Here is a 19,134-nt window from a genome sequence, read left to right as displayed (position 1 = left end):
CATGACTAACTTGCCCTTTTTTCCTGATTTTCAGAGTTCTACTAATTTTAGAAAGGTGTTTTGATGTTTGCTTGGAACATGGGATGATATTCTGCTGGAAAATTGTATGCGTCAGCACAAAAAGTAATATTTTCTGATGATTATTTGCCTCTATAAAAATGCACTTTTGTGGGCTAAATTCTAGGTCATTTAGGACAAACTACATGATGTACACGAACAGTATACAAGTATGTATACTGTATGTAAATACAAGTACATGTACATGTAAAACACTGGAGATAGACATCTATATCAGAGACAACTACTTCAAATCTCTCTAACACAGAGATAATTGGCCTGAAGAGGGCCTATTAACCACACCTACCCTTCATCACAACACTCCCTATGTCCCAGATTTGCACATGTACAGTACTACACTTAAAAAAGTAATCTGTCAATTTTACCAGAAAGTCTGTTGTCTGAGTGATACTTGAACGTATTCTGTTATAATAACACAATATTGTGTCATATTCAACATAACATCATGTTGGCCTAATGCTGACTGAACAGAATACATGTATCATATTTAACATAGCATCATGTTGGCCTAATGCTGACTGAACAGAATACATGTCTTATATTTAACATAATATCATGTTGGCCTAATGCTGGCTGAAAAGAATACATGTGTTATATTTAACATAATATCACGTTGGCCTAATGCTGACTGAACAGAATACATGTGTTATATTTAACGTATTATCATGGTGGCCTAATGCTGGCTGAACAGAATACATGTGTTATATTCAACATAATATCATGTTGGCCTAATGCTGACTGAACAGAATACAGATGTTATATTTAACATATTATCATGTTGGCCTAATGCTGACTGAACAGAATACATGTGTTATATTTAACATACTATCATGTTGGCCTAATGCTGACTGAACAGAATACATGTCTTATATTTAACATAATATCATGTTGGCCTAATGCTGGCTGAACAGAATACATGTGTTATATTCAACATATTATCATGTTGGCCTAATGCTGGCTGAAAAGAATACATGTGTTATATTTAACATACTATCATGTTGGCCTAATGCTGGCTGAACTAATGCTGACTGAACAGAATACATCTGTTATATTTAACATATTATCATGTTGGCCTAATGCTGACTGAACAGAATACATGTCTTATATTTAACATATTATTATGTTGGCCTAATGCAGACTGAACAGAATACATGTGTCATATTTAACATAATATCATGTTGGCCTAATGCAGACTGAACAGAATACATGTGTCATATTTAACATACTATCATGTTGGCCTAATGCTGACTGAACAGAATACATGTCATATTCAACATGATATCTTGTTGGCCTAATGCTGACTGAACAGAATACATCTGTTATATTTAACATATTATCATGTTGGCCTAATGCTGACTGAACAGAATACATGTCTTATATTTAACATAATATCATGTTGGCCTAATGCTGGCTGAAAAGAATACATGTGTTATATTTAACATACTATCATGTTGGCCTAATGCTGGCTGAACTAATGCTGACTGAACAGAATACATCTGTTATATTTAACATATTATCATGTTGGCCTAATGCTGACTGAACAGAATACATGTCTTATATTTAACATATTATCATGTTGGCCTAAAGCTGACTGAACAGAATACATGTGTTATATTTAACATATTATCATGTTTGCCTAATGCTGACTGAACAGAATACATCTGTTATATTTAACATACTATCATGTTGGCCTAATGCTGACTGAACAGAATACATGTGTTATATTTAACATATTATCATGTTGGCCTAATGCTGACTGAACAGAATACATGTGTTATATTTAACATATTATCATGTTGGCCTAATGCTGACTGAACAGAATACATGTCTTATATTTAACATATTATCATGTTGGCCTAATGCTGACTGAACAGAATACATGTCTTATATTTAACATATTATCATGTTGGCCTAATGCTGACTGAACAGAACACATGTCTTATATTTAACATATTATCATGTTGGCCTAAAGCTGACTGAACAGAATACATGTGTTATATTTTACATAATATCTTGTTGGCCTAATGCTGACTGAACAGAATACATGTCTTATATTTAACATAACATCATGTTGGCCTAATGCTGACTGAACAGAATACATGTCTTATATTTAGCATATTATCATGTTGGCCTAATGCTGACTGAACAGAACACATGTCTTATATTTAACATAATATCTTGTTGGCCTAATGCTGACTGAACAGAATACATGTGTTATATTTAACATATTATCATGTTGGCCTAATGCTGACTGAACAGAATACATGTCTTATATTTAACATAATATCACGTTGGCCTAATGCTGACTGAACAGAATACATGTGTTATATTTTACATAATATCTTGTTGGCCTAATGCTGACTGAACAGAATACATGTCTTATATTTAACATAATATCATGTTGGCCTAATGCTGACTGAACAGAATACATGGGTCATATTTAACATAATATCATGTTGGCCTAATGCAGACTGAACAGAATACATGTGTTATATTTAACATAATATCATGTTGGCCTAATGCTGACTGAACAGAATACATGTGTTATATTTAACATAATATCATGTTGGCCTAATGCAGACTGAACAGAATACATGTGTTATATTTTACATAATATCTTGTTGGCCTAATGCTGACGGAACAGAATACATGTCTTATATTTAACATAATATCATGTTGGCCTAATGCTGACTGAAAAGAATACATGTGTCATATTTAACATAGCATCATGCTGGCCTAATGCTGACTGAACAGAATACATGTCTTATATTTAACATATTATCATGTTGGCCTAATGCTGACTGAACAGAATACATGTGTTATATTTAACATAATATCATGTTGGCCTAATGCTGACTGAACAGAATACAGATGTCATATTTAACATAATATCATGCTGGCCTAATGCTTACTGAACAGGATGCATGTGTTATATTTAACATATTTTCATGTTGGCCTAATGCTGACTGAACAGAATACATGTGTTATATTTAACATAATATCATGCTGGCCTAATGCAGACTGAACAGAATACATGTCTTATATTTAACATACTATCATGTTGGCCTAATGCAGACTGAACAGAATAAATGTGTTATATTTAACATAATATCATGCTGGCCTAATGCTGACTGAACAGAATACATGTCTTATATTTAACATAATATCATGTTGGCCTAATGCTGACTGAACAGAATACATGTCTTATATTTAACATAATATCATGCTGGCCTAATGCAGACTGAACAGAATGCATGTGTCATATTTAACATATTATCATGTTGGCCTAATGCTGACTGAACAGAATACAGGTGTTATATTTAACATAATATCATGTTGGCCTAATGCAGACTGAACAGGATGCATGTGTTATATTTAACATAATATCATGTTGGCCTAATGCTGACTGAACAGAATACATGTGTTATATTTAACATAATATCATGTTGGCCTAATGCTGACTGAACAGAATACATGTGTTATATTTAACATAATATCACGTTGGCCTAATGCTGCCTGAACAGAATCCATGTGTTATATTTAACGTATTATCATCTTGGCCTAATGCTGACTGAACAGGATGCATGTGTTATATTTAACATATTATCATGTTGGCCTAATGCTGACTGAACAGAATCCATGTGTTATATTTAACGTATTATCATCTTGGCCTAATGCTGACTGAACAGGATGCATGTGTTATATTTAACATATTATCATGTTGGCCTAATGCTGACTGAACAGAATACAGGTGTTATATTTAACATATTATCATCTTGGCCTAATGCTGACTGAACAGAATGCATGTCTTATATTTAACATAATATCATGTTGGCCTAATGCAGACTGAACAGAATGCATGCGTTATATTTAGCATATTATCATGTTGGCCTAATGCTGACTGAACAGAATAAATGTGTTATATTTAACGTATTATCATGTTGGCCTAATGCAGACTGAACAGAATACATGTGTGATATTTAACATACCATCATGTTGGCCTAATGCTGACTGAACAGAATACATGTCTTATATTTAACATATTATCATGTTGGCCTAATGCTGACTGAACAGAATACATGTGTGATATTTAACATATTATCATGTTGGCCTAATGCAGACTGAACAGAATACATGTCTTATATTTAACATATTATCATGTTGGCCTAATGCTGACTGAACAGAATACATGTCTTATATTTAACATATTATCATGTTGGCCTAATGCTGACTGAACAGAATACATGTGTGATATTTAACATATTATCATGTTGGCCTAATGCTGACTGAACAGAATACATGTCTTATATTTAACATATTATCATGTTGGCCTAATGCTGACTGAACAGAATACATGTGTGATATTTAACATATTATCATGTTGGCCTAATGCTGACTGAACAGAATACATGTGTGATATTTAACATATTATCATGTTGGCCTAATGCTGACTGAACAGAATACATGTCTTATATTTAACATATTATCATGTTGGCCTAATGCTGACTGAACAGAATACATGGGTCATATTTAACATAATATCATGTTGGCCTAATGCAGACTGAACAGAATACATGTCTTATATTTAACATAATATCACGTTGGCCTAATGCTGACTGAACAGAATACATGTGTCATATTTAACATAATATCATGTTGGCCTAATGCAGACTGAACAGAATACATGTGTTATATTTAACATAATATCATGTTGGCCTAATGCTGACTGAACAGAATACATGTGTTATATTTAACATAATATCATGTTGGCCTAATGCAGACTGAACAGAATACATGTGTTATATTTTACATAATATCTTGTTGGCCTAATGCTGACGGAACAGAATACATGTCTTATATTTAACATAATATCATGTTGGCCTAATGCTGACTGAAAAGAATACATGTGTCATATTTAACATAGCATCATGCTGGCCTAATGCTGACTGAACAGAATACATGTCTTATATTTAACATATTATCATGTTGGCCTAATGCTGACTGAACAGAATACATGTGTTATATTTAACATAATATCATGTTGGCCTAATGCTGACTGAACAGAATACAGATGTCATATTTAACATAATATCATGCTGGCCTAATGCTTACTGAACAGGATGCATGTGTTATATTTAACATATTTTCATGTTGGCCTAATGCTGACTGAACAGAATACATGTGTTATATTTAACATAATATCATGCTGGCCTAATGCAGACTGAACAGAATACATGTCTTATATTTAACATACTATCATGTTGGCCTAATGCAGACTGAACAGAATAAATGTGTTATATTTAACATAATATCATGCTGGCCTAATGCTGACTGAACAGAATACATGTCTTATATTTAACATAATATCATGTTGGCCTAATGCTGACTGAACAGAATACATGTCTTATATTTAACATAATATCATGCTGGCCTAATGCAGACTGAACAGAATGCATGTGTCATATTTAACATATTATCATGTTGGCCTAATGCTGACTGAACAGAATACAGGTGTTATATTTAACATAATATCATGTTGGCCTAATGCAGACTGAACAGGATGCATGTGTTATATTTAACATAATATCATGTTGGCCTAATGCTGACTGAACAGAATACATGTGTTATATTTAACATAATATCATGCTGGCCTAATGCTGACTGAACAGAATACATGTGTTATATTTAACATAATATCACGTTGGCCTAATGCTGACTGAACAGAATCCATGTGTTATATTTAACGTATTATCATCTTGGCCTAATGCTGACTGAACAGGATGCATGTGTTATATTTAACATATTATCATGTTGGCCTAATGCTGACTGAACAGAATCCATGTGTTATATTTAACGTATTATCATCTTGGCCTAATGCTGACTGAACAGGATGCATGTGTTATATTTAACATATTATCATGTTGGCCTAATGCTGACTGAACAGAATACAGGTGTTATATTTAACATATTATCATCTTGGCCTAATGCTGACTGAACAGAATGCATGTCTTATATTTAACATAATATCATGTTGGCCTAATGCAGACTGAACAGAATGCATGCGTTATATTTAGCATATTATCATGTTGGCCTAATGCTGACTGAACAGAATAAATGTGTTATATTTAACGTATTATCATGTTGGCCTAATGCAGACTGAACAGAATACATGTGTGATATTTAACATACCATCATGTTGGCCTAATGCTGACTGAACAGAATACATGTCTTATATTTAACATATTATCATGTTGGCCTAATGCTGACTGAACAGAATACATGTGTGATATTTAACATATTATCATGTTGGCCTAATGCAGACTTAACAGAATACATGTCTTATATTTAACATATTATCATGTTGGCCTAATGCTGACTGAACAGAATACATGTCTTATATTTAACATATTATCATGTTGGCCTAATGCTGACTGAACAGAATACATGTGTGATATTTAACATATTATCATGTTGGCCTAATGCTGACTGAACAGAATACATGTGTGATATTTAACATATTATCATGTTGGCCTAATGCTGACTGAACAGAATACATGTGTTATATTTAACATAATATCACGTTGGCCTAATGCTGACTGAACAGAATACATGTGTTATATTTAACATAATATCACGTTGGCCTAATGCTGACTGAACAGAATACATGTGTGATATTTAACATATTATCACGTTGGCCTAATGCTGACTGAACAGAATACATGTGTGATATTTAACATATTATCATGTTGGCCTAATGCTGACTGAACAGAATACATGTGTTATATTTAACATAATATCACGTTGGCCTAATGCTGACTGAACAGAATACATGTGTTATATTTAACATAATATCACGTTGGCCTAATGCTGACTGAACAGAATACATGTGTGATATTTAACATATTATCATGTTGGCCTAATGCTGACTGAACAGAATACATGTGTGATATTTAACATATTATCATGTTGGCCTAATGCTGACTGAACAGAATACATGTGTTATATTTAACATAATATCACGTTGGCCTAATGCTGACTGAACAGAATACATGTGTTATATTTAACATAATATCACGTTGGCCTAATGCTGACTGAACAGAATACATGTGTGATATTTAACATATTATCATGTTGGCCTAATGCTGACTGAACATAATACACATGTTATATTTAACATATTATCATGTTAGCCTAATGCTGACTGAACAGAATACATGTGTTATATTTAACATATTATCATGTTGGCCTAATGCTGACTGAACAGAATACAGATGTTATATTTAACATATTATCATGTTGGCCTAATGCTGACTGAAAAGAATACATGTGTTATATTTAACATAATATCACGTTGGCCTAATGCTGACTGAACAGAATACATGTGTTATATTTAACATAATATCACGTTGGCCTAATGCTGACTGAACAGAATACATGTGTGATATTTAACATATTATCATGTTGGCCTAATGCTGACTGAACATAATACACGTGTTATATTTAACATATTATCATGTTAGCCTAATGCTGACTGAACAGAATACATGTGTTATATTTAACATATTATCATGTTGGCCTAATGCTGACTGAACAGAATACAGATGTTATATTTAACATATTATCATGTTGGCCTAATGCTGACTGAACAGAATACATGTGTTATATTTAACATAATATCACGTTGGCCTAATGCTGACTGAACAGAATACATGTGTTATATTTAACATATTATCATGTTGGCCTAATGCAGACTGAGCACAATACATGTGTTATATTTAACATAATATCACGTTGGCCTAATGCTGACTGAACAGAATACATGTGTTATATTTAACATATTATCATGTTGGCCTAATGCAGACTGAGCACAATACATGTGTTATATTTAACGTATTATCATATTGGCCTAATGCTGACTGAACAGAGTACATGTGTTATATTTAACCGAATGATGTGCTGTAATAGCACAATATATTCTAGCATCACTCAGGTAACAGAGTTTCTGTTAATTTTAATAGATTAATTTTTTGAGTGTATAAAAGGACATTGTAGATCCAAATCATGATAATGTTATCACAGGACTAAGCGTTGACTATGAATGACAATACCCTGAAGACTGGACGGATTGTCGAGTCCTTTGTACACAGGCGTCATGAATATGACAGCGATGACAGCAATGATAACCTGCTGAGTGCTGTCATGATTTATTTAGGATAAGGCCACATACAAAAATTACTTGTGTCACAAAAAAAAGTGGGCAAGTTGTCCTACATCTTACTTTTTTTTCTTATTAGTTTTTTAAAATTAAATAGCACCAATAGGTCACAGCATTTATAAGAAATGCCCTACTTAATTCTGCCATGTCTCTGCAGAACCATAGGTTAGATAAAACTGCGATAAAAATCGATCAATCCCTAATCAATCATTGGAATCCACTGCGTTCTTACAACGTGGCTCTCTTCACTTTACTCACCATAACATGCATTTTGCTAGCTCATAATACATACATTTTACTTTCCAGGACCAAATACATAATAAATACTCAAAAATCAAGATGGTGGATAAGGGAAATCAGCATTTTTTGTTTTATACGGTCTAGGTACACCTACAAATACACATGCTTGTATATGAATAAGCAACCTGCGGATGGTCGTGGCTTTCCCCCAGGCTCTGCCCCGTTTCCACCCACCACGCATGCTGGCCGCCGTCGTATAAGTGAAATATTCTTGAGTACGACATAAAACACCAATGAAATAAATAAATAAATTGTATATGAATACATCTGGCATATTTCACCTGTCAGAAAGTTTCTTTTCATGTTAAGTTTCAATGAATTATACATGTTGCCTTCAAAAGCACAATATTACAGTACTTTCACTTGCAAATCACATTCCCTTCTCATATGAGCTCATTGTAATATACATTCACACTAATTAGGCCTTATACTGTCTGGCAATGACATAGTAAATATGTACATATATTAAGACAACCGACCACATCAGCTATGTTAACACAAAAAAAAAACAATGTTTAGGCCACTGTTGTTTAAATATGTTTCTCATGTCCCTCTCACAGCTAAAAGTGAAGAGGAAACAATTAAAATACATGCAGAATTGACCAATTAAAGCTCATTTTTCTTCACATCCACATACATTTTTGGGGGCAAATGAATCATAAAATAAATATAGCCTTTAACATTTTCCTTTTTCTTCTCCAACACTCTGGTGATGGGAAATGAGCAATTTACTGACAGAGCCCTTACTTCAATGCCATTATCTACAGACGTATTTCAGTACACACAGATTACCATTCAAACCCAACAATGTTCCCAGGAATATCTTTGAATACTATTATGTGTATTTATTTTAATTCAATTTTAAATGATGTGCTGAATATTATTTCAGCTCACTGTATAATTATAAACACCTGTAATATTAATGCAGCAGGGCTTTCTTTTTTTTCACAATATACATTAAGACTACAAAGACAAAGGCTGCATATAACTGCTTTGTTTACACTAAGTGCATACCATTATCAATTCTCAATCATGAATTATTACAATGGTTAAATCTGAGCCATGCCACAATAAACATACATGCAGCCAACCCAATAAACATACATGTAGCTAACCCAATAAACATACATGTAGCTAACCCAATAAACATACGTGTAGCTAACCCAATAAACATACGTGTAGCTTACCCAATAAACATACATGTAGCTAACCCAATAAACATACATGCAGCTAACCCAATAAGCACACATGTAGCTAACCCAATAAACATACGTGTAGCTAACCCAATAAACATACGTGTAGCTAACCCAATAAACATACATGTAGCTAACCCAATAAGCACACATGTAGCTAACCCAATAAACATACGTGCAGCTAACCCAATAACCATACATGCAGCTAACCCAATAAACATACATGTAGCTAACCCAATAAACATACGTGTAGCTAACCCAATAAACACACACATGTAGCAAACCCAATAAACATACGTGTGGCTTACCCAATAAACATACATGTAGCTAACCCAATAAACACACATATGTAGCTAACCCAATAAACACACACATGTAGCAAACCCAATAAACATACGTGTAGCTTACCCAATAAACATACATGTAGCTAACCCAATAAACACACACATGTGGCTAACCCAATAAACATACATGTAGCAAACCCAATAAACATACGTGTGGCTTACCCAATAAACATACATGTAGCTAACCCAATAAACACACATATGTAGCTAACCCAATAAACACACACATGTAGCAAACCCAATAAACATACGTGTAGCTTACCCAATAAACATACATGTAGCTAACCCAATAAACACACACATGTGGCTAACCCAATAAACATACATGTAGCTAACCCAATAAACACACATGTAAATAACCAAGTAAACATACCTGTAGCTAACCCAGTAAACATATGTGTAGCTAACCCACTAGTTTTAAGGTTACAGTTGTTAGCAGTTCTAACACCCAGTATTGAACACCTGTAGCACTGCTTTATTATCAATGGTGATTTCAGACAGGAAATGAGACCTGTGTGCAGGTACAGGTGTAAATCAAAGGTAAAACTGTAACATAATCTGTGTGCTCAGACGCCTTCCTGTTGTAATGTCATCTAACAGACAACTCACTGCTGCCATCATCCATTCCATTAAAACTGTAGCTCTGAGCCGGTTTTGCCACTTCCTGTGTATTAACCTGCCCTCTCAGTCATGTAAGTGCCTAGAAAATTCAGATACAAATGGCAGAACGTTTTTTACGCCATACTCAAGAATATTTCACTTATACGGCGGTAGCCAGCATTATGGTGGGAGGAAATTGGGCAGAGCCCGGGGGAAACACACAACCATCTGCAGGCTGCTGGCAGAACCTCCCATGTTCAGCCGGAGAGAAAACCAGTATGAGGTGGACTTGAACTCACAGTAGCCGCATTGGTTGGAAAGAGGCTCCTGGGTCATTGCGTCGTGTTTGCACGCTAAGCACCCCCAGGCAGAGTGTCTGCATAGAAAATATCACATGCTATATTCTGTGGTAAGCTTGTATTTCACCGATGGTGCCATCATTAAAAGTATGTTTGTTCCATGTAAATTAAGGCTCCTACTCTGAAGTTTGTATAATTGGGATTTTGATATTATAATGTTTTTTTTTTGTGTTTTTTTTTTATTTGGTTTTTTGGTTGTTTTTTTTTTCTCTCTCTCTCTCTCATGAACATTTTGTAAAATTGGTGTTGGTTTTATGTCAATGTGACCTTGATAACAATTTCTGGTAAAAAAATGTGGGCGGTAAAATAGCAGTGGTTGCAGAATGCTACCACTGTAGCCTATTTGGCCGAAAACTTCTATCTTCTCCATTAGCCAGAATAAAAAGGGGAAGGACTTCACTACCATACTAGCACATTCCGCATCTTCTTTTACGTTTGGTTATATTACAGCAAACTAGTAATTTTTTATTTATTTATTTATTTGATTGGTGTTTTATGGCGTACTCAAGAATATTTCACTTATACGACGGCGGCCAGCATTATGGTGGGTGGAAACCGGGCAGAGCCCGGGGGAAACCCACAACCTTCCGCAGGTAGCTGGCAGACCTTCCCACATACGGCCGGAGAGGAAGCCAGCATGAGCTGAACTTGAACTCACAGCGACCGCACTGGTGAGAGACTCCTGGGTCATTGCGCTGCGCTAGTGCGCTAACCAACAGCAATTTTTTAAAGATGGCCTAGACTAACTTCATTGTTTTAATAATACAGTGAGCACATGCAGTAAGACATGATCACATCGCAATATAATAGGGATTCAATTGTTGACTGAAAAGAAAGGTATCTGTAACAAAGAGTCTATTAAAAAATAGGTCAACAAACACTTTGCAACAACTTTATAGTAGCCATGCGAGATTTACATATACATACAGAATAGGTATGTGCTACACTGGTTTACACTGTTTTGTTTAGTTTTATCCTGGATACATTGTTTCATTTACAAGTGCTTCATTGTTCAATAACTAGAGAGGAGTTTTATAATCCATGACTGTGTTATACATCTACAACAGTTAACATCAAATGTTGCAAATGTTGACGGGGCCGCCTTGGCTCAGTTGGTTAGCGCAATAGCGCAGCGTAATGACCCAGGAGCCTCTCACCAATGCAGTCACTGTGAGTTCAAGTCCAGCTCATGCTGGCTTCCTCTCCGGCTGTACATAGGAAGGTCTGTCAGCAACCTGCAGATGGTCATGGGTTTCGCCCGCGCGCTGCCCGGTTTCCTCCCACCGCCGTAGTATAAGTGAAATATTCTTGAGTACGGCGTGAAACACCAATCAAACAAATAAATAAATAAATCAAATGTTGACTGAAGGGTTTTGTTTTACAGAGTTAGGTTTTTATATCAACAATATTATTGCAAATATCACTAAGAAGGCAGACTATTAAAAGTCAAATTTACACATATCAATATTTCCCTCAAGTACAACATGGCTTTGTTTCCAGTACTACACTGTACATGTACACTATTAGTTATATGACACCTCCCGGGGCTACACAGGTAGATATCTGGCTTCCTCCGTTAACATTGTTCCTCAGCGATAATATAAATATCTACCCGCAATTTAATAAAGTCTTTAAATGTTTACAGTCTGTGATGGTACTGAAGTTCAGAGCCTTCCGACACCAAACTAAGGTTGTAGTTGATGTCATTTTCTATATATATTATTGTTCACCGACTGTATCGAATAGTTATTAAACGTCAGAGCGGTCATATGTTTCTGTCAATGGCAGCGGAGATACGTCATCATAGTCACTAATAGGCTGACTAAGGTCAGTCAGCATCTAGTGCTAATCAAATGAAATGCGCGAAGATGATGAACCAACAAAATACTCTGATGGATGAGTTTTTGATTTCGAAGAGAAGATTTCAATATGGATTGGTACAGTACTCAGTAGGGGGAAATCTCCACACTCAACACTTAGTCTTTGCCCATGTCAAATTTCTCTCGTTCATGACCAACAGGCAGAGACGAAACTGACTGAATTGTGTCGGAACACAGGAGCTTCTGGACTGTGATTCAACTACATGTAGAAATGACAAAGACATTCAAAGGACCCTTCCCTCACAGTAGGAACAAAATTTACCGCAACCTGCTCATTAGATTTTTTTCGCATTTCCACAATAACACTTACCCATTTTTCCACATCCTATTTATTAGTGCAAAAAAAAAAAAACACTTCTTGTTTTTTTCCGACGTCGGCCATGATCAAGGCATACGCCGTAGAGTTATTTTTGTTTGAGCAAAGCTTGTCTCCATTTTTGTTTACATTTTGCATCTGCGTGTCTCACCTAGATTTTGCAATATCTCCGTGCGTGATAACTTCACTCCGCAGGTATATGGAAACCAATTTACCTCCGGAGTCCCGTCATGATCAGTCTCGTATGTTTGGCATTTCAACACATCAAATCAATACAATTTTCTCGGAACGGTGATAAAGGCTAATTCAATATGCATGATTATTTTATAGTGCAGTCAAATGTATAACATTCAACAACTTGAATATGAATTCACATTTTAAATCTACAGGACAAAGATATAAAACTGACTATGACATCTCTCAAAGGTTTTGCTTTGTGAAAAATGACAAATAAGCAAATTATTTCAGAACAATGAAAACATATATATGTATGTATGTAGGCCTACAACCTGAAACAGTCCTAAATTGTGGCAATATGTGCCTAAGAGCTTTATTTAATCCATAACTAGCAATTTAAACTAATTACAGAGTATTTGTTATAAAAGCGGTTCATACAGATCATAAATATGGCAAAAAGATTAAAATATACTACTGTAATCTGTATACATTTATGATAAGATGATAATAATGCATGGTGCCACCGAAGCGGACGATCCACGCATTTGCTCCACAAACACTTGCATGACAACGTACCCCTGCATAACATCAGGGGAACGTAATTATTTCTGAGCCAGAGCGAAGCGTATAACTGTACCACTACGCAATAGTGATTATGCTGAAACATATACCATATGTTTTTCACTATACCAGAACTAAGCGGGTGAAGGAGCCATTTTGGCACGCCGTGGATTGTGAGAGAATGTTTGTCCGCACGCATCAACTTACACTTTCAACACGCTTATAAATTCGAAATATTTGATGTTGTTTGACTCAGTACTTACCTCTTCTTGCTACATCATGTTGTTAGGGATCCATCAAAACGGTAATAACAGAATAATGTCCATTTCAGCATCGAGAATTTTCCTCTGGTACGGTCCCGATGCCGCCATGGTGAATTCCAATGAGCACTAATTTATCCAGCTTCCAACGCGCGTGTGTTGTGTTATTTTGAGCCGGCTTGACAGAGAGGCCCCAGAAGGTAAATTTCGTAGCGCGGGCCGTAAAACATTACAAAGCCATCGCCATTCGAGCAAAATCGATTTGCTGTCTCTGTCTGCAAGGTGTTCTGTTTACATTGAACATTAACGGTCTCTGAGAGAATTCCAAACGTTATATTATATTCCCCACTGTGCATCATTTAGTGGACTATACCATCTGTCATAGTACCATCATTCAAATACTGAGTTGCGATGAGCGTTCACGTCCAGCTTATGCTGACTTTGTACGGATTTCCTATAACGCCAGATTTCCTCAGGGATCTGCCCGATTTCCACCCACGGTATAATTCTAGCCGCCGTCGTACAATATTCTTGACAACACGGCATAAAATACGCCAATCAATTAACTCAATCAGTCGAATACTTTCTAATCGTCTTCCATAATCACTTGTGTTACGTGATTACGCCCTGCTGGCGTGCTAACCACTTCCGCCACGAATGCCTCCGGCATGACTTAATTATGTGACTATATTGTATATTATATATTCAACCTGTTTTTACTTCTATATACCAACATTCTTACATTGTCGGAATTATAGGCTTCAATGTGCATTTTATTCATTTCCAAATATGGTTTAAATACTGAAAACCGCAATAACTGAACCATACATCACCATGACATTTATTGTAGTTGCCACACGTGTATAGTTGCCACACGTGTATAGTTACCACACGTGTATAGTTTCCACACGTGGAGTTGTCTCACGTGGAATTGCCACAGGAGGAGTTACCAGACACGGTATTCTACTATGGTGAAGTTTATCATTAAAAAATGGAAATTGAGACCACGGTGCTGTTCTCTTATTTCTCCTCCAGCTTAAATCGATTCATCAGTTGGGGTGGAGGCTTATGCGCTTGTGCTGCCCTCCATGGATTCCGTCAATCCATCATTCCGTCGCGCAGTGGCTAGATGTCCGGGTAACAGTTCGAGAACGCTGTGCAACGTTTCTTTCAAACTAGGCCAGTGGTCTAATATACGTCAATCAGAGGACGATTTGGATTGGTTTCAAGCGATGTGCGGACGGCAACCGCCTTTGTTTCAGATCGTTAACATTGTGCGGACAATAACTCGAGAGCGCTGAAACTCGTTCTCACTCGGACAACAAACTTTATGTTGAATTTTCATATTATTATTAACATTATTTTTTGAGTGCCTGAATGTATTTAGCTTTTTCCTGATGATAATGAATACTAGGCTACATGCGTGGAAACAGACATGCGCATACCAGCCGTCAACCAAGATGGTTCCAGGTCAATCACAAGGCCAATTCCCAAGACGACGTTTAAAACAAATTACTATACAAATAACAAAGAAAGAATATAAAGTACGCGAATTGGACGGAATCATGCAAAGAACAGCAGTGAACAGTTTCCAGTGATGTTGGAAAGACGCGAAGTGTGTTCGAAGCGATTGGGTGAAATAAGCATTCAAGTTGTCATGGAATTTGCTCATCCTAAAATTAAAATATATCACATCATCTAATTCAGCGCGATAAATAGAGCCTTTGATCGATTGCCTTCAGATCCAGGGTCAATCCTGGGTCGAGTCACACCTAAGACCTTGACAGAGTTGTAACTTCCTCGCTTGACGTTCAGCATGATGGGGAAAGTGCAACGACTGGTTGACCCATATCAGTATAACGCCTCGGGCGGGGCTGTTTACTTGCCTTCGGTAAGTCGTCTTGGAGCAGCACTAGATGAAAGAGTGATGGAAATCCGTCCTGCAACAAGGGGGCACATTACATGCACTCTAAGAATTCCTTCGTCGTCAAAAAAAAAAAAAAAAAAAAAAAAAAAACATTATTAAGTACCACGTTAAAACCCAAACAGTCACCCACTCACTCACTCACTCAAACTTGGGCAAATGGTACATGGCACCATTGACAGGGCGGCTGTCATTGCAAGATTCGAAAAGCAATATGCCTATTGGGGCCATCTCTTTCTCCAGGCACATAACAGCATTGCCCGAACACTGAGACCAGAACACCATTATCGATTGCCTTAATTCGGTCTATATTTGTATGACATCAACTAGGCGGCTGAATATATGGAATTAGTATTCACTGATGTGTCCCGGGTCGGGTCACACCAAAGACTTTAAAAATGGCACGTCTTACTGCCTCGTTTGGTGCTCAGTACTGAGAGCGTAGAGCAAGGAAGAAGGACTGGTTGGCCCTGTGTCACTGTAATGTGACTGGGAGAGGAGTCTATGTCTTGCGTCTTCGGCATGATAGGCCTACTTCAGTGGCCGCAGCACTTTGTCGGTATACACGCGCTCTCCCCGCCATGCACAAGAACGCTTGCACAGTATATGTCCATAACTCTATATAAATGCTCCTAAATGAAAAATGCAAAACCCCAAGGATACATACACAGACTGATGTATCTGAACAATATAACCACTGAAATTCTCTGTTCAAGGGCCTTCGTGGCCGAGGTGGTTAACGTACCAGCACTGCGCTATGACCCGGGAGCCTCTCATCAATGCGGTCGCTGTGAGTTCAAGTCCAACTTACGCTGGCTTGCTCTCCGGCCGTACGTGGGAATGTTCCAGCGACCTGCGGGTGGCCGTGGGTTTCCCCGGTGCTCTGATTCCTGCCACCATAATATTCGTGGGTACGTCGTAAGACACCAATCAACAAAAATACATAAAGATTCCCTGCATGTTCGAGCCGCTCTGTGTAGAGTGAACCAACATACTAGTCACAAAATGCGGACAGCGGGTATCGAACTCCCATTTCAAGAGTATATCACCACAGTAAATGCAACTGAAGCAACTTTGATACCGGTTTGTATGAAAGACAATTTGAAGGACATGCAGTTATCCGCCGTCGTATAAGTGAAATAATCTTGGACACGGCGTAAAACACCAATAAAGTAAGTAAAGAAATAAAAGACAATTAACTCAGGGCTACAACCAACATCTTTATTTACATATAAAGACAGGTTAAGCTGACATTCCCATCATGAAGGAGCATGTCTGGCAATGCATGGTTACGTGGAGTTTAATTACGGGTTCGTCAGTCATGGAAACGTGACAATGAGAGTGAGGATAAAAATACGAATAGGACTAAAATACTGTGAATGTGTGAGTAATTTGTAACAGTGGTTGAAGAGACTTCCATAGGCTTTGTGTGAAGGGGTTGTGAGCATTTAGCTGCTTTATGCACACGTATTGGTCGTCATCTATATTTATTGAAGTTATATTGATATATTTATGTATATAAACTTCCCACAGAATTGAACGTGTATCTCAATGCATATCTACCTTTATGAATGACCACTGTGGTCACAGAGAGGTCAACGGACGATAGGAAACTTACTTCGTGGGCCAGTAATGCCGAAACAAACAAACCTGTAAAAAGCAAAACAAAAATACAAACAATAAACGAAAAGCCCAGACATGTGTGCGTTTAATGACAACCCTTTTGCACCATTTTGTTGATCTATATATTTACCTACTGTATTTAATTGTATACAGCGATGAATGAAGGCGGGGTGGGTGGGTTAGGGCAGAGGGCGGGTGGGGGGGGTGGGGGTGGGGGGAGTGGGTACCTATATTTGTCACTATATTAACAGAATGGGTACCTGTACAATAGCTGCAGTGAGTTTTCCTCCTTGTGGACACTTGCCGATATATCTCTTTCTGTATATACATTGAGGCATTTTATCTATACATGTACGACTATACATGTAGGGTACCAAGTATGCCTGCGAGTATGGTTCGACCTCTCATGATTTCCTCGCACCATAAGGCTGGCTGCCGTCTTGTAAGTGAAATATTCTTGTGTACGGCGTAAAACTGCAATCAGATAAATAATCGAATTGTCATTCAGTCGAGCTGTGTGTATACAGTGGTGAATCGTGGCGCCATTCTAAATATGTTTGAATCGTCGCTTATACATATATTGTTATTTACCATCTAATGCACCAAGCTTCACTTATATATCCTTTTCTCTTTCGAAATCTACAATTATGAGCTGGGAAAATAAAGTGTAGAGAGAATTTTTTTTTATTTCATCGATATATTATATTCCAAGGAAAGGTCTGTCAGCAGCCTGCGGATGGTCGTGGGTTTCGCCCGGGCTCCGATCGGTTTCCTCTCACAATAATGCCGGCCGCCGTTGTATAAGTGAAATATTCTTGAGTACGGCGTAAAACACCAATCAAATAAATAAATAAATAAATAAATAAATGAATGAATGAATGAATGAATCAATCAACCAATCAATTAAAACTGATTTGTTTAATCCAGATTTCTAGATTCTGTAGCAACCTCATAGAAGTGGCAAGTTGGACGACTGGAACACATTGGTATTACTTTACACCATTTCAGATATGCAGGGGATCAAAATTTGGTCTTATATTAGGTTGAGGCTATACTTTCTTATTAGACTTGTGCTGACATTCGATCAAATTTGTATGGTATCGATGGTAACAATTTCGATTATAGATTTGTTTGAGTCTAGTGTCAACTGAAATATGATTCTAGATCAGAGACGTCTAACAAATTGCCCTTCATTTTTTTTATTACCAAACTCTTGTTAAGCTATGGTGCTACGGGGTGTGGACATTGTCGCTATTTATAATAGCATTTACACGAGCTGTCGGAAAAAACTCCTGATTGAGGTG

The 19,134-nt window shown here is 36.7% G+C and overlaps 1 protein-coding gene across 1 annotated transcript in view; it reads right to left on the bottom strand.

Annotated features, from left to right (window-relative positions):
- The window catches only part of LOC135462604 (uncharacterized), a 41,799-nt gene extending 27,393 nt beyond the window's left edge, over positions 1 to 14,406 (bottom strand). The window contains exon 1 of the mRNA XM_064739829.1: positions 14,287 to 14,406. The gene's annotated coding sequence lies outside the window, so the exon portion shown is untranslated. The remainder of the gene's footprint in view (positions 1 to 14,286) is intronic.
- Positions 14,407 to 19,134: the final 4,728 nt, after the last annotated feature.

This window comes from Liolophura sinensis, chromosome 2, assembly GCF_032854445.1.
Source record: "Liolophura sinensis isolate JHLJ2023 chromosome 2, CUHK_Ljap_v2, whole genome shotgun sequence".
Lineage (NCBI taxonomy): Eukaryota > Metazoa > Mollusca > Polyplacophora > Chitonida > Chitonidae > Liolophura > Liolophura sinensis.
This window is presented reverse-complemented; position numbering and strand designations above follow the sequence as displayed.